This window comes from Carlito syrichta, unplaced genomic scaffold (genome assembly GCF_000164805.1).
Source record: "Carlito syrichta isolate Samal-C Ts95f unplaced genomic scaffold, Tarsius_syrichta-2.0.1 Scaffold308296, whole genome shotgun sequence".
NCBI lineage: Eukaryota > Metazoa > Chordata > Mammalia > Primates > Tarsiidae > Carlito > Carlito syrichta.
Genome location: NW_007252392.1, coordinates 391173 through 409865, shown reverse-complemented (window position 1 = coordinate 409865; position 18693 = coordinate 391173).

Genomic DNA, 18693 nt, shown 5'->3' with positions numbered 1-18693 from the left:
CATAAATCATTCTACCAAAAAGATTTCTGCATGTTTATAGTTGCACTATTCACAATACCAAAAACATGGAACCAAACCTAATGCCCATCAAAAGTGGACTGGATAAAGAAAATGTGGTACATATACATGATGGAGTATCACACAGTCATAAAGAAGAACAAAATCATGGACTGCGGCAAATTGGATGGAGTTGGAGACCATGATACGTAGTGATCAATCACAGAAACAAAGAACTGAATACCAAATGTTCTCACTCATAAGTGAAGCCTGAACATTAATCATATCAACACAAAGGAGGGATTGGCAGTTGATGGACACTGCAGGGGGGGGGGGACGAAGCATCACAAAGGGTCACTTGGAAGTCCAAACTCCATCTGCACGCAGCCTGCTTGTATAGCTTATCCTGATTTGTAACCCATATATTTACAATACAATAAATTTTTTTTTAAATGCTAATTTCGGGCCAGGCTCTGTGGCTCAACCTGTAATCCCAGCACTTGGGAGGCCAAGACTAGTGGATTGCCTGAGCCCATGGGTTGGAGACCAGCTCAGGCAACCTGGCAAGATCTCTACAATACAACAAAAATTAGCTGGGTGTGATAGCGCACGCCTGTAGTTCTGGCTGCTTGGAAGATGGGTTGATGCTGGGGTGGCCATGAGTGTGCCACTGCACTCCAACCTGAGCGACAGAGTTAGACTCCACCTCACAAAAAGAAAAATGCTAATTGCAGAGTAGGTGTGCACTCTAGAGACTGAGGCCAAAAAAAAAAAAAAGGATCAAATGAACTAAAGAAAAAGGGAAGTCTTGACACCCGAAAGACTCAGGTTCTTTCCTATGTTTTACACCTTACTTGACTGGGCAAGAAAACTAGCATTTGAATTAATAATAAAAATATGCTGAAAACAAAAGCCGAAGTAGGGTATGCTCCACAAGGGATGTATAAAAGAAGGTGTATAGTGGCCAATTATATGCTTAATAAATTAGATGCCAACATTAGCTAAAGTGCCCAAATTATGTCTATTGTTACCTTATTTAAGAAATGGAAATCATTAGAAGCATGCTAGCAAAACAACTTAAATGTTTTCACATCCTTCCCTAAAAGTATTCCTTAAGAAAAAAGCTTAAGACTGCTCCTGTTGCTCCTTGTTAAAGTTTTTTCATAACCTTGAGAGAACTGTCTTATCTACTAGTTAAAACTGGCTAGTTATCAGAATTTATGGAATCCCTGCAGTTTGCAGTGTGTGTGTCATTTGTGAGAATACAAAAGAATTAGAATACAGATCTGTTTGTTCAAAAGGAGTTACAATCTAAAGTAGAAACTAGACAAAAACACTTGCAAAACATGTAAAAAATACTCTGAAATGTGATAACAAATGTGATTTATTATATAATTAGATGAAACTGCATGTGCCACAACATTGAGAATCTTGCAAGAGGCAAATTTAAAAATTATACACACTTGAATGCTTTCAGCACTTGGAGGAGCTCCTCTGAGAGGATACTGGGGTTGACCAATTGAGCAAATCTCTATCCTGTGATTTCAGTGTTCTAAATAAACAGGCTCTAAGCTTAAGCAGGTATAACTGAAGTTTTATGTAGATATTTCTTATTTTTTTTCTCAATGTAAATATACAGCATCCTTTCTATCAGAAAAGGGCTTAGAACTTTTGTTATTTAATTGCAAACAATGATCACAGTCTATTAGTCAATTTATTACTAAGAGAAGAAGTTACTATGTGGCAATGTCAGGAATTGAGGTCCCACATGTGGGCCTTCCTGAGTCTCTCTTAACAGTTCCCATCTGTTCAGGTCACTTCAAGTTTGCTTTGCTCAAAGGATCAAAAGAAATACTTGACTACACAGTGTCACCCTTAAATGTCCCCTACATTGATGGTTTGGTCCCACATGGGTCTGAGGATAAATCTCTTTACGAATCCACAGCATTCAAAGAGTTATTCACATAGTAAAAGATGATATTCTGTCAGTAACTACACAAGGTAAGGACACATAAAAGAATGGTAACCAAAATGCAGTGGCTTATTCAGAAGTGAGATTGAGGAAGATTTTCTTTTTTTTTTTTTTTGAGTTGGAGTCTCACTCTGTCGCCCAGACTGGAGTACAGTGGCCGCTCCCTGCCACCGCAGCCTCGACCTGCTGGGCTCTGGTGATCCTTCCGCCTCAACCTTCCAAGTAGCTGGAACTACAGGCGTACGCTACCACGCCCGGCTAATTTTTGATTTATTGTAGAGATGAGGTCTTGCCAAGTTGCCCAGGCAGGTCTCGAACCCACGGGCTCAGGCAATTCACTCACCTCAGCCTCCCAAAGTGCAGGATTATAGGCTGAGCCACCGAGCCCGGCTGAGGAAGATTTTCTAAAGGTGGTGAGACTGCTCTACAGACTTGATCATTATCCAATTGCATTTATTTTAAAAGGCTCCCGTTAACTGTAACCCTGGTGATTTAACATTAATCAATTAACATCTATGTCTAGTAACCATTCAGCAGGAAAATATGTTAAATATGTCAAATTAATTTTTTGTTTCATTTAACACAACACCAATCTCAATTCACATATGTTCAGTCTTCTTAATCTACAGCTGCGATGGCATGATTCTGTGCTCATCACATTAAAAAAAAAGGAAAGTTAATTTTAAGACATCTAAATTAAGCATTTTTGTTAGGAAAATAGTGCATCAGCTCAAAGATGGTCATGTTAATGTAACAAAAGATCGACATTTCCTGTGCTGACTGAGTTTAATCCTCCATTCAGGTTTACCTCCTTAAGTGTGCTGTGCCCAAAAATGATTGCACCTAAAGAGCTTAAGAGGGGAAAAAGGAACAGCAACATCAAAGGAAACTTATGGTTAATAATTTTATAATGTAATACTTACAAAGAAATGTTACTGGCTAGCACAAGTTTAAATACTTATAAATATTGAAATAGTGGGACTTGTCAAGTGAAACCATGAGTGACAAGGCCCATGCTACAGCTGGTCTTATGAGCAATCAGACTTCAGCTGATACAACATGCAGACTTCAGTTTATTCTGGCAACTACAATAAAAAAACACAAAGAAACCTGAATTAAGATTAAGTGATTTTATGTAGTTTCAGTTAGTGGGTTTTCTGTTGAAAGCAGGAGAAGGCCAACTAAAATTGGCTTAAATAATGGCTTTTATTATATCACAAGGCAGAAAGTTCAGAGGTAGCATGGCTCCAGGGCAAGTTCATTTTACAGTTCACTGACAAGAACCCAGGTTCCTTCCAACTTTCCACTTTGCCAATCTAAGCATGTTGGCATGTCCTCTGAGGCTGACTCTCCTTGAGGTCCTAAGATGGCTTCTGCAATTTCAAGCACCATAGAAAGATGATAACAATCAGAAGTGTTTCCTCCTAAGTGTGCATTTTACATAGAAACACCCTTGACCCCATCCAAAGACTCTCCTTCAGTACTTTTGGCCAAAGTTATATCACAAGCCTATGACGAAATCAATCGCTGGAAGGGCAATGATTAGAATACCTGGTTTTGACTGTTCAAGATTTGCCTCCTCTCAAACACATGACCACCCAATAATTGAGAAAAATTAGAGTTTTACCAGCAAGAAACAAAGCTGGTGAGAATGACAGTGGGGTAGGCAACCTAAAATGTCTCCCACACATACCTAATAAGAAAAAATATGGAGCCGGGCTTGGTGGCTCAGCCTGTAACCCCATGCTTTGGGAGGCTGAGATGAGTGGATTGCCTGAGCCCGCGGGTTCCAGACCCACCCGGGCAACTTGGGGAGACCTCATCTCTACAATAAATCAAAAAATTAGTCGGGCGTGGTAGTGCGCGCCTGTAGTTCCAGTTACTTGGAAGGCTGAGGTGGAAGGATCCGCGGAGCCCAGCAGGTAGAAGCTGCAGTGGCCGGGAGCAGCCACTGCACTCCATTGTGGGTGACAGAGTGAGACTCCAACTCAAAAAAAAAAAAAAGGAATAAAACTGGAGCTGAACTCACTACACCATTGCTCAATTCATAGAGTTGGCACACAGTTTAACAGGTGGGCTGTATCACGTACCTAAGATTAGTCCTTGTTGTTATAGCAATATTTCTTCGTAGAGAGCTGGAAGGACATGAATCTCTCTTCAAAGGCAGTTAGTGATTATAATTGAAGCACAAATCATTGCTAAATCCATATCATCTACATGGACTCAAAATAGATATTTCTTCTTTTATTGAAAAATCAAGGGTTCTCTTTACTGGAAATTTGAGTTCCAATGAGCTTCCAGTAACAGCTTCACATTCCAGATGTGTATTTGTAATAAGTTTATATTGGTTAATTGAGCTCAATTTATCTAATGAGCTACTAAAGTGGTCAATTTTTATGCAAATTTGGAATCATGGCTATATTAAAAAGTAATGCATTGTATAACATATTACCTAAGTATACTCAGACATACATTGTTTCATTTTTCACTTCATTTTAAATCTTCATTTATTACATGGTCATTTCCCACATGGGAAAAAATACTTAAGATAATACTTGTTAAATGTGTGCTCTTTTCTAAAATATTTAATCAATTCTAATGAGAAATAATACTATTGAAATATTTTACTACATTTACTATGTACTAAAGGAGTGACAATGTGGTGCAACTATAAAGCAATCAATTGAGAGATGGAAAACATGAATTCTAATAGCATTGAGTGCTCACTTTGTACCAGGCATTGTGCTAAGTGTCTAGCCCATATTCATTTATTTAATCCTCACAATAACCCTGTAAACTATGTACTATCATTATCTCATTTTCAGATATGGAAACTGAAACACAGAGAGGTTATGTAATACACACAAGGTTACAGTTAGTAAGTGGCAGGAGCAAGATTCAAACCTAGACTACTTGACTTCAGAGCCAAAGCACTTAATCATGGTGCAATAAAGAGGTGGCTCTCTAGTCCTGGAATTGCCACTAGTTGCTTAAACTATTGTTAGGGCCACAGTTTACCAACAAATTAAATAAAGAATTTGAGTAGACATATTTAAGGACATTTCCAGCCCTGACACTAAAAATGTTGTGAAAGCCATGATCTTGTAGCACCATCCTCTGCCACATGGTTGATATTAAAATAAAAATTATCATACAACTGAACAACCATATCCAAACTTGCAAAGTAACAGCAACTGCAAGATGATCCAGAAGAAGAAGCAAAAGTGAATGGTAGCACATGAGTCACAGGAAAAATACATCTCCTTGGAGGAACAGCATTACAGTTCATCAGACCTAGATTTGTGAGGTGCTCCAGAACCTGGTAGGAGACCTACTGAGAAGATAGGCTACAGAACCGAATTTCCTATCATATGACTCCTGAATTAACTAAAGGTCTTTCAAAGCATGCTACAGTGTTTCATGACAATAAGCAGTGGGAATTATTCCCTTCAGAACAAAAAGTCTCCCCCTATCTGAATATCCAAAGAGTTAGAATTACATTATCTTAAACCATCTTACCAAACATAATTAAGAATATTTATAGAATGCCTAAAAATATCCTCTTTGGGGTATCCAAACACAGAGGCACATTTGCAGAAGAATTAATATTAAATTTATTTCTCTGAACACTGTGAGCTAACTACCCACTAGAATGGCTTTCCATTCAGCTTGTTTGAAGGGTGAACATTTTCATCTAAATGATTAAAGTTTCTAATCTTATTTAAGAATACAAGCAGAATTAGGCAGTATCTTCCTGCTGCCTGTGTAGTTCATTCTTGATGTACTTTTTCACTGTGTGTAAAGAGGGACATCAAGTGGTCTGAGTTCTGGAAACACTTGTCAGGGGTGTTTTCTCAACCCAGCTCCAATTGAGGCAGGTTATTCAGTGCAAGTTAGACATAAATACGTTTTTTTAGGCAAGGCTAAATTAAAATAGGGTGAGCATTCAGACTTCTTTCTTATCCATACACGACCTCTACCCTCTGACCAGGCACACCAGACCTGACCAACATGCAGCTGGAATGTAGATCTACCAGTGCAGTAAATCACAGAAAAAACAGGGAATTACCCAAAGCACAAACATGATGTTCTAAGAAAAGCCCAAATCTAGTTAGGCAATAGCTTTAATTATTTAGAAGTTCCTTGTGATCTTAGAAGGTTGAGAAACAGTAGTCAAAACTTGCAACTAGGTACCTGCAACCCTCCACTCTAGCTCATGGTCTGTTTAATAATTATTGTAAAAACGTATAAAGAAAGCTTCCTGTCAAAGGCAAGCATGTGCCCTCTCTTAAGAGACCGATGCTTTCTCTTAAGCATACCTCTTTCTAATAAATCCTTTCTTAAGCCACACTTTGGATTTGTTCTAAATTTTTTTCTGTGACAAGGTCAAAGAACCCATGGAGCAACACACCACACCCCACCTGGCATCACTGTGACCCCTGATGGAATAGGCAGAGCACAGGAGTACAAAGGATGAAAACATTTTCTTCTTCAATAGTCACTTGAATATAAAAATCAGCAAATTTTTGTTAAGAATCTATTTTCTGGGTGGGGACACAACATCAATAAGGGTACTGATCTCAAACCAGACAAAATGGGGATCAAGGGGAGGCCCAAATTTTACCTGTGCAATGTCCACTTGTACACCCACTCCTGAATTGTACTCCACATCTTTAAATAAAATATTTTTAAGAAGAATACATTTTCTTTTTTTTTCTTTTAAAGATGTGGGGTACAATACAGGGTTAGGTATACAAGTGTCCATTATGCAGATACCATTGTTGATGAGGTGTGCCTCTCCCTCGCCTGGCAGTTTCCCTCAACTGCCAATCCCACCCTCCCCTCTCCTAGCAGTTTCCCACTACTGCCAATCCCTTTCTTATAATATTATGATAATTGTTCAAGATCTCCTTATGAGTGAAAACATATGGTACTCTGTTCTTTGTTTCTGTGATAGATCATTGAGTATGATCGACTCAAAATATATCCAAGTTGCTGGAAAGTCTATATGTTTGTCCTTCTTTATGGCTGCATAATATTCAATTGTGTATACATACCACATTTTTTGTTTATCCAGTCCAGCTTCGATGGGCAGCATGGTTGGGTCTATGTTTTTGCTATTGTGAGTAGAGCTGCACCAAAATGCATATGCAGGTATCTTTTGGTAGAATGACTTGAGTTCCTCAGGGTATACTCCCAACAGGGGGATTGCTGGGTCACATGGAAGGTCAATTCCTAGTTCTTTCAGAAATTGCCACACTGTCTTCCAAAGAGGTTGCACCAGTTTGCATTCCCACCAGCAGTGTAGAAGCAATCCTTTTTCTCTGCATCCTCGCCAGCATCTGTTGTTGTTTGTTTCATTAATGATGGCCATTCTTACTGCAGTTAGGTGGTATCACAATGTGGTTTTGATTTGAGTTTCTCTGATGATTAGTGAGGCTGAGCACTTTTTAATGTGTATATTGGCTGCCCATGTATCTTCTTTTGAGAAGTGTCTATTCATGTCTTTTGCCCACTTTTTAATGGAGCTGTTTGTTTTTTCCTTTCGGTGCATTTGAGTTCCTTGTAGATCCTAGATGTTAGGCTTTTGTCAGATATACAGCTGGCAATTTTTTTTTCTTTAGTTGGAGTCTCACTCTGTCTCCCAGGCTGGAGTGCAGTGGCATGCTCACAGTCAACCCAGCGTCAACCTGCTGGGATCCTGCGATCCTTTGACTTCAGCCTTCCAAGTAGCCAGAACTACAGGTACGTGCTACCATGCCTGGCAAATTTTTGGTTCATTCTAGAATCGAGGTCTCTCCAAGTTGCCCAGGCTGGTCTCCAACCTCTGGGCTTAAGCAATCCACTAACCTTGGCCTCCCAAAGTGCTGGGATTACAGGCTGAGCCACCAAGACCATCCAGCAAATATTTTTTTCCCATTTTATGGGCTGTCTCCTCACTCTCTTGATGGTCTCTATTGCTTTGCAGAAGTTTATCAGTTTGATGAGGTCCCACTTGTCTATCTTATCTCTTATGGCATGGGCACTTGGGGTTTTGATCAGGAATTGGTTGCCAGTTCCAATTTCCATAAGGGTGTCTCCCGCATTTTCTAAGATTCTTATAGTTTGAGATTTTGCATTTAGGTCTTTGACCCATTTAGAGTTAATTTTTGTGTATGGTAATAGGTAGGGATCCTGATTCAATCTTCTGCGTGTAATCAGTCAGTTTTCTCAGCACCATTTATGGAATAGGTCCTCCTCCCCCTGGTGGTTGTTGTTGGAGGCTTTTTCAAAGATGAGTTGGTAGTATCCATTTTCTTTGGGGGTAGATACAGTTTTCTTTTGGGTGTATAGTAATATCTCAATTATCTACAACAGATAAGGGAAATAATAGTGTTGCAAACAAAAATAACTCATTTTATGTGTGTATGTGGGAATACTGTTTTATAGATTAACTTGCTTTCCCAATCCCATTCTTCTTATATTAGATAATAAATTTAGTTATTCCTGAACAAAAGATGACCCCAAATCACAAAGTATTGCAGATGCTAAGGTCAACTTGCAAAAAATTAATTTTCTATGGTATGCAATAGCTAATCCATAATAACTTGTTTAAAGAGATATTAGCAGCTTGTTTACTCCTATAATTTTTATAGTATTCCAAATAAATATATGTATTCCAAATAAAAGTGCTGGGTGCTTATTGTCCCATATACTTGCTACATATTTGTCCTATGTTTATGGAATAAATAAATTTAAAAGAACCCTATAACATTTTTCACCAAGATAAAAAGGTCAAGCAGCTGGAGAACAATACAGAAAGTCATTGATAACATGAACCTTCTGCCTGTCATTTAAATGTTTCCTAAATCAGAAAAAGCATGAAGTTCTTTCTGGATTTTTTCTCCCTTTTATCCTTCAGGCTAGTCAGATTCTATATACAAAGGATAAAATGGGAGGAATTACTACTCTGTCTTTCCTGAGCCACTGAATTTATAATAAAGTAAAATAGTTACAGCTAATATGAAAATTCAACAACAAAAGAGTCAATCAAGTATGAGCTGAAATAAAATACATTCTGTAACAGACTACAAAACCCAAGGAAGTAGATTGATCAGTGAAGTGATTGGAGCATGGGCAAGGGAGTTCCACCAGCTAAGGACCAAACCTGGGTCAGCTTCTTCCAAACTTACAGCAAGTAATTCAACTGCTTGAGATCATGTTTCTTAATCTGTGTAATGGGAACAATAACAATACCTACTTCAAAAGATTATGGTGAGAAATAAATCACCAATTTGAAAGCACTGACCAAAGTTGCCTGGAACCTGGCCAACACTCTATACCAGCTAGTTGCTGCACTTATTGTCCCAGGAGTAAGATTATCCAACTGAGGGATTTGGGTAGAACATCCTGATCTGCGAATGACTCTCATTTCACATATTGTCATAATTTCTTCCTTTTATAAATTCTCTTTTGAAAATTTAATTCCAAAAGTAACATACATCTTTAAAAATAAAAAATACTGCAGAAAAAGTTAAAAGTGAGTCCTTTCTCCACCCACAATATCAACTGTAATTATTCTTACTTTAAAAATAACAACTGTTCTTGATTGTTTCTAAACTTTTTACATGTTTAAACAAACATATATGCAGTTTTTATAGTTTTTAAGTAGCAATTAAACCATGTTATAAAAAATATTACTTACTCTTTCACTTAACATATCCTGGATATCTTCTATGATATACTAGTATGTGTAAATTTATGCTGTTGACATAAGTTTAACATTAAATTTTAAATAAGATAAATTATGAAAATAAGATAATTAAAAAGTTTAATTACTTTAATTACTGTTAACTTTTAAGTGTGATAATGGCATTGTGATTATGTCTTAGTTTGTTTTAAATCCTTACCTTTTAGAGATATCTACTGAAATATTTACAGATAAATTATTTGAAGCCTAGGATTCACTTCAAATTTAAAGAGAGATGAATAGAGGAACACTAAGAAGCATAAATAAAACAAGATTGGACAGGGGTTGGTAATTAAGCTGGCTGATGACTATATGGGGATTAATTAAACTATTCTCTTGTCTGTACTTCTGAATATTTTGGAAATTTTCCATAATAAAAATTGTAAACATTGTATCTCCTTAAAATGCCTCCACTGGCCAAGCACAATGGCTTGTGCCTGTAATCTCAGCTCTTTGGAAGGCCAAGGCAGGACTGCTTAAGCTCAAGAGTTTGCGACCAGCCCAGGCGACATAGCAAGACCTCATCTCTATAAAAAAAAAAATCAAAAAAATTAGCAGGACATGGTGACATGCACCTGTAGTTCCAGCTACTTGGGAGACTAGTGAGGAGCTCAAGGGCCATCTAGTTCATAATTGTGTGATAAAACTTGTTTTAAGTGTAGGTTGAAGCTTGATTTTAATGTATATTGAAACTTGTTTTTAAAGCTCAGATGTATGCTTGCTTTCCCACCCAAGACCAGTAGCATACTTTTGGGAAGCAAGTTCACATACCAAAAGAAAACCACGGAGTCATGGTGCAGACCCTCTGGCCCCATTTCCTGCTCCACTCCCCTAGTAATCTCACATTCCAGATGTCTCAACCGGTTCCACCCAGCCCGCCTGACCACTGATGGTCAGTCATGGTCAGCCACAACCCGCAACCATACAAACCAACCAATCCCAAACACCCCTGTACCCAGTAGGAGAAATTACTCAATCATGTGTGAACAAGTTTAAAGTTCTTTCCCCTCCCTTGTAACTGCGTATATAAGCTGCTTGCTGCACTGGGTCAGGGCTCTGCTCTCATTCCTGTACTGCTGCGCCAGTTACGGACATGAGCCCAGACTCAAGCCTGAATAAAGACCCTCATGTGATTTGCATCGGAGCTGGCTTTTTGGTGGTCTCTCGGATTCAGGATTCGGGTACAACATTTGGGGGCTCGTCCGGGATCCCAGAGACACCCCCCACCACCCGAGACACCCCCCAACCCGGAGGGTCCCAGCGCCAGCAGGTGAGTATACTCGTTGCTCTGTCTATCAGCGTGCATCTGTATTATCCACAGGAATTTCACTCTGTATCCGGGTCAGCATTGGCTTAAGCAGACACGCTGGCAGGCCATCGACCAGGGGTCATGGGAGACATCCTGTGGCCCCATCTGGAGGACGAAGTCCTCATCTGTGAGGAAAGTCAGTCGCCTAGGGGCACGGACTTACCCTCAGCTCAGTTTTACTTTTGTCTTCACAGCCACGGAAAACCACACTTTTATGTTGGTAGCTTCGTTTTGCCCGCTGTGTTTGTGGTTGTGTTATTGTGGATGGAAAACATGGGACAGACGCTGACCACCCCTCGAACCCTAATGACTGACCACTTTTCAGACGTAAAAGAAAGGGCTCATAATCTGAGTGTAACCATCCACAGGAAAAAGTTTCAAACCCTCTGCTCATCTGAATGGCCGTCCTTCAATGTAGGATGGCCACCAGAGGGCACTTTCTCACTAAGTCTTGTTTTGCAGGCTTAGCATGTTATCTTCCAGGTCGGACGTCACGGCCACCCATATCAGGTGCCTTACATCCTCGTATGGCAGGATGTAATTAATAACCGCCCCCATGGGCCAAATCTTTTATTCCACCTCAAACAGGGCTGACGCTCAGAGTCCTGGCCTCACAGGAGACAAAGTCTGGCAGTCCCACGGAAACCCAGGGGTCAACTAAAACCCCTCTTTACCCGGTCCTGCAGGATGCAGAACCTGAGAATTTACTTTCCCCTCCTCCCTATCATGATATCCCTTTGGCTCCCCCGGTGCCTAGAGAGGACATCGTTGGGGGCTGGGCCCCTGTTCCACAGACGGAGGAGCCCCCACACGGACCAGCGGTGGGAACACGGGGACACACCCATCGGGCAGCCCCAGGCCCAAATATGGGACCTGCCGACTGCACCGTGCTTCCCCTCGTGCAATGGGGCCTCCGGATGAAACTGCAGAACAACCCCTGCACTATTGGCCATTCTCCACCTCTGATTTGTACAACTGGAAAACCCAAACCGCCACATTTTCTGATAATCCCAAAGATTTAACTGACTTGTTAGAAAGCATTCTCTACCCACTAGCCCACCTGGGATGATTGCCAAATGCTTTTAAAGGTTCTCTTCACCATGGAGGAAAGAGAGTGCATTCAGACGGAAGCCCGGAAATTGGTTCTGGGGGAGAACAGACAACCGACCCAGAAACCGGATTTCGTCAATGCAGCCTTTCCCCGTCCCACCCTGCGTGGGACTTTAATACGGCGGAAGGTAAGGAGAGGCTCCGGTCTATCGCCAGACTCTAATGGCGGGTCTCAGGGCTGCGGCACACAAGCCCACTAATTTGGCCAGAGAATATGATGTTAGGCAGGATAAGGATGAGAGTCTGGCCACTTTTCTGGAGAGAATTATGGAGGCCTTCAGGTGGTACACTCCTGTGAATCCAGAAGCACCGGAGACTAGGGCAGCCATTATAATGGCTTTTGTCAATCAAGCTGCCCCAGACATTAAAAGGAAGTTGCAGAGGGTAGAGAGGTTAGGAGAGAAAAGCCTTCAGGACTTACTAATAGTGGCTGAAAGAGTATACAACAGCCGAGAAAGCCCAGAGGACCAGCAGACCAGAATAAACAACTGCCAGACTCACAACTTAGCCAAAATCCTGCTGGCCACCACCACCAATGACCCCCAGGAGAAACAGAGATGCCTCAAAAAACTGGCCGCAGAGCCAGGTAAGGAGGACAGTTGTCAGAAGGGACGCTCCAAATTAAACAGAAACTCAGTGTGCATATTGCAAAGAAGAGGGTCATTGGGTGAAAGACTGTCCCAAGAAACACCCTAATCCCAGGAATCCAGGAGATAAGCTACACATCCTAAGCCTGGGGGAAAACCTATACCCTGAGGACTAGGGGGGTCGGGGTTCGGAGCCCCTCCCTGAGCCCAGGGTAATTCTTAAGGTGGAGGGGCAGCCAATGCAATTCCATGTGGACACAGGGGCACAGCATTCTGTCCTACTACAACCACATGGAAGGGTATCAAACAAGATTTCGTGGGTGCAGGGGGCCACGGGCACTAAGCTGTATCCATGGACCACCCAAAGGACAGTGAACCTTGGCATGGGCCAAGTGTCTCATTCCTTTATAGTCATCCCCATGAGTATTGTCTCCTCCAAAGGCCACTACCAATGAAATAAACTGCTGGCTACAGAGTTTTCCCCAAGCATGGGCAGAGACAGGGGGAACGGGGCTAATCAAGCACCGGCCGGCTGTGTTCGTAGAACTGAAACCGGGAGATGATCCGGTCAGGGTGCAGCAGTACCCAATGCCCCTGACCGCACAGGAAGGTATAGCCCCTCACATCCGGTGGTTATTAAGTGCAGGGGTGCTGCGACCCTGTCGGTCAACCTGGAACACTCCCCTGCTGCCGGTGCAAAAACCGAACTCAAGTGACTATAGGCTGGTTCAGGATTTACGATAGGTAAACCGCCAAGTAATGGACATACACCCTACGGTCCCAAATCCCTACACCCTCCTCACCACTCTGCCCCCAACCAGAACATGATATACTGTGCTGGATTTAAAGGATGTCTTTTTCAGTTTACCCTTGGCCCCAAAAAGCCAGGACATCTTTGCCTTCAAATGGACAGATTCAGAAAAGGGTATCAACGACCAGCTCACCTGGACACGACTGCCTCAAGGATTCAAGAATTCACCCACATTTTCAACGAGGCACTGCAGGAGGATTTGGGTGAGTTTCGTACAAAGAACCCCAACCTAACTCTGTTACAGTATGTAGATGATATCCTGCTGGCAGCAGAGGACCGAGACACGTGTCTGCAAGGCACCAAGGACTTGTTACAAACTCTGGGCACCCTGGGGTACTGCACCTCAGCAAAAAAGGCACAAATCTTCAGAACGGAGGTGAGTTATCAGGGATACAAAATAAAAGATGGGCAGCGATGGCTAATGGACGCCAGAAAGGAAACTGTTTTAAGAATTCCACCGCCACAAAATGTCCACCAGGTGCGCGAATTCCTAGGCTCAGCGGGGTTCTGCCGCTTGTGGATTCCGGGGTTCACTGAGTTGGCTAGACCGCTATATGAAGTCACTAAAAATAAGCAAGACTTTGTCTGGACGGAGGCCATGAACCAATCTTTTAATAACCTCAAACAAGCATTACTCTTGGCCCCGGCCCTTGGGTTACCTGATTTAACAAAGCTGTTTCATCTATATGTGAATGAACTGAAAGGGGTCGCAAAGGGGGTCCTGCTATAACAGCTAGGCCCCTGGAAAAAGCCCATAGCACACCTCTCAAAGAAATTAGATCCTGTAGCAGCTAGATGGCCCCCATGTTTGAAAATCATTGCAGCAATCGCCACTATGGTCAAGGATGCTGACAAAATAACCATGGGTCAAGAACTGTATGTCAGTACACCCCATGCTGTAGAGGGGGTACTCAGACAGCCACCAGATCGATGGATAAATAATGCCCACTTAACTCACTACCAGGGCTTGCTCCTAGATCCTGCTAGAATTTTGTTCCAGACCCCCACCTCCTTGAATCCAGCCACGCTGCTCCCCAACCCGGACTGGGAGGCCCCCCTCCATGACTGCCAAGAAATCCTGGCCCGGTGCCTGGGGTGAGAGCCGACTTCCAGGATCAGCCCTTGCCTGATGCGGATAACACCTGGTACATGGATGGCAGTAGCTTCATCTGGAATGGAACAAGGTATGTGGGGGTAGCCATAACCACAGAGCCTGAAACTGTCTGGGCAGAACCATTAGTGGCCAGAACCTCTGCCCAGTGGGCTGAGTTAATCACGCTAACCAAAGCGCTGACTATGGGAGCTGGCAAACAGGTAAACATTTATACAGACAGCAGGTATGCGTTTGCCACGGCTCATGTACATGGAGCCATTTACAGAGAAAGGGGGCTCCTAATGGCAGAAGGAAAAACTATCAAAAACAAAGCTGAGATCCTCGAGCTGCTACAAGCCCTCTGGCTACCTAAGGCATTAGCCATAATCCATTGTCCGGGACACCAGACAGTGGACACGCCGGTAGCCAGGTGAACCCGCTTGGCTGACCCAAAAGCAAAGGAGGCAGCCATGTCTGTAAATCGTCCTAGTAACTACGCTACCAGACCCAGGGGCACCAGAGTTACCAGAAGACCCCAAGTACACAGAAGAAGATTTAAATTGGATCAAATGCCAACTTATGGTACAATACTTGCATGGCCGGTGGAGGGCAGCGAACTGTAGTGTAATCTTACCAGAAAAATTAGGATAACAGCTCCTCATAAAAATACACAGAAGTACTCATATGGGAACAAAAAAATTGGGAGACTTGATACAACATGCTAAAATAACCATCAAAGACTCGCAATCTAAAATTGAACAAATCGTGGCCAAATGCTATGCTTGTCAAGTAACAAATGCCTCTTCACACAAATCCATCCCAGGAACCAGACTCCGAGGTAACAGGCCAGGAGCGTACTGGGAGGTAGACTTCACCAAGATAAAACCGGGAAAATATGGTTACAAGTATTTACTGGTGTTTATAGACACTTTTTCAGGCTGGACTGAAGCATTTCCTACAAAACATGAAACGGCACCAACAGCGGTAAAAAAACTCCTGGAGGACATTATGCCAAGGTATGGTTTCCCCATCCAAATACAGTCAGACAATGGACCAGGTTTTGTTTCTAAGGTAACACAGGGAATAGCTCGGGTTCTTGGGGCAGATTGGAAGTTACACTGCGCATACAGGTCCCAAAGTTCAGGACAGGTAGAACGCATGAATAGAACATTAAAAGAGACCTTAACTAAATTAGCTCTGGAGACTGGCGGGGACTGGGTGACTCTCCTCCCCTTCGCCCTTTATAGGGTGCACAATTCTCCCTATAAAATGAGCCTCACGCCCTTTGAAATCATGTTTGGCATTCCCCCACCTACAATACTTGAATACTTGAATTTGATGACCAACAACTCCTTTTTTCCTTGCAAGCACTGCAAAAAGCACATGAGCGGTGTGGCCTGCATTAAAGGCCCTCTACAAAACCGGGCCACCCCCGGAACCACACCGCTACTGCCTGGGTGACTAGATGTATGTCCGTCCGTAGACATCAACACCAGACGCTCCAGCCACGTTGGAAAGGACCCTACGTCGTAATCCTAACCATGCCCACCGCGCTCAAAGTGGACGGAATCATCTCGTGGGTCCACTACACCCACGCCTGGCCAGCAGACCCCTTCACTGTGTTGAAAGACTATGTACCAGAATAGAAAAGCATGCCAGACAAGGACAATCCCCTAAAGCTAAGATTGCACCACTCTCACTTACCCCCATAATGCTAATATTATGTATATCGTGTTTTCTATGTAGTGTCATAGCCAACCCAAACCCACACCAGCCCCAAAATCTAACATGGCAGGTTATAGACCTCTCCACTAACGACATCATCTGGCAGGTTTCAAAAGTAGCCCCCCCAACACATGGTTCCCAACCATGACCGGGGACTTAACACAGTTCTACCATACTGCTGCCATACAATGGAAATTAACCCATGGAGGCACTGACGGAACGTACTGGTACTTTTATGTGTGCCCAGGGCATGACAAAGATAAGAACTGTAGAGATGTCACTGAGTATTATTGCCCCAGCTGGTCCTGTGTCTCCACGGGGTTCATAAATTGGAGCCCTACTAAGTCCAACTATTTGATAAAGGTACAGAGGGCAGGTACCCCCAACATCCATCAAAGATGTAATCCTACATCTTTATGTGTCCTGCAACCCCATCACTATAAGCTTTACCAAAAAGGACAGAAAAGCTCAAGGCTGGGAAATAGGAAAAACGTGGGGACTCAGATTGTACAACCCGCAGCGCGCAGGGTATACGGATCCCAGAAATTCCTTTATGATTAGAGTAACCTCTCGAACTCCCAGTCAAAAAGCCCTCAGCATGGGACCAAATCCAGCTCTAAGCACCTAAACACAGACCAGTTGTTATACCAAACCTCAGGCCCCGGACCACCGCGTCCACCCCTTAGCTACCGCTTATACAGATTCTGAAGCCACTACAGTTGTCCCCGACTCCATAGGGGCCAATATACTTGTCTCTGACTCCACCCTACCCCCACCGGTACTGTACCAACATCCTCTCTGGCACTTGCGAAATCAACCAAACCAGAATTCACTTAATGCAACCAAACCAGAATTCACTCAGTCATGCTGGTTATGTTATAACATCCAGTCCCCCTATTATGAAGGAATTGCAGTAATGGGAAACTATACCACCAAGCATGATTCCAATTCTTGTAGATAGCAGCCAGCAATCCAGGGACTCACTCTCCAGTCGATAACAGGCCAAGGATTATGCACAGGCCGCCTGCACCAAGGTTTCAGTCCCTATGCAACATTACACTACCTGTGTCTAGCCTAGATTACCACCTGCCCCCTGAAAGTAGCTGGTGGACCTGTTCTACAGGCTTAACCCCTTGCTTCCATGGGCAGGTCCTAAATCAGACCCAACAAGGCTTCTGCGTGCTAGTCCAATTACTTCCAAAAATTTTCTACCACTCTGATGAAGACATACTCTGGTGGTTCGGCTCAGAAGCCCACCGGAGAAATAAAAGAGAACCAATCACCACCATTTCCCTGGCGGTCCTCTTTGGGCTCGGACTAACAGGAGCAGGAACAGGTATTGCCTCCCTAGCCACACAGAGCCACCAATATAATAGCCTTAGGGTGGCCACAGACCTAGACATTAAAAGAATTGAAGCCTCCATCTCCCATCTCTAGGAATCCCTAACCTCCCTATCCGAGGTAGTCCTACAGAACTATAGAGGGCTAGCCTTATTATTCCTACAGCAGGGTGGAACATGTGCCACCCTGGGGAAGGAATGTTGTTTCTACACAGACCACTCAGGCATTGTCAAGGAGTCCATGGCCAAAGTAAGGGAAGGATTAGCTAAACGGAAAAAAGAACGAGAACAACAACAAAGTTGGTTCGAAACCTGGTTTAACGGCTTCCCCTGGCTAACTACTCTAGTATCCACCTTAGCTGGCCCCCTAATCATTTTGCTACTCCTTCTCACCTTTGGGCCATGCATTGTTAACAAACTTGTAGCCTTTGTCAAGGACCAGATCAGCACCGTACAACTTATGGTGCTCAGACAGCAGTACCAGCTGGTAGGTGCCCACACTCAGAACACTTGTATAGACCCATGATTGGGTCCCTTTTTCAGGTTCCTCTGAGAGGGGGAAATGAGGAGCTCAAGGGCCATCTAGTTCATACTTGTGTGATAAAACTTGTTTTAAGTGTAGGTTGAAGCTTGATTTGAATGTATATTGAAACTTGTTTTTAAAACTCAGATGTATGCTTGCTTTCCCACCCAACCCCAGTAGCATACTTTTGATAAACAAGTTCACATACCAAAAGAAAACCACGGAGTCATGGTGCAGAACCTCTGGCCCCATTTCCTGCTCCACTCTCCTAGTAATCTCACATTCCAGATGTCTCAACCAGTTCCACCCAGCCCAACTGACCGTTGATGGTCAGCTGCAGTCAGCCGCGACCCACGACCATACAAACCAACCAATCCCAAACGCCTCCATACCCAGTAGGAAAAATTACCCAATCGTGTGCGAACAAGTTTAAAGTTCTTTCCCCTCCCTTGTAACTGCATATATAAGCTGCTTGCTGCGCTGGGTTGGGGCTCTCG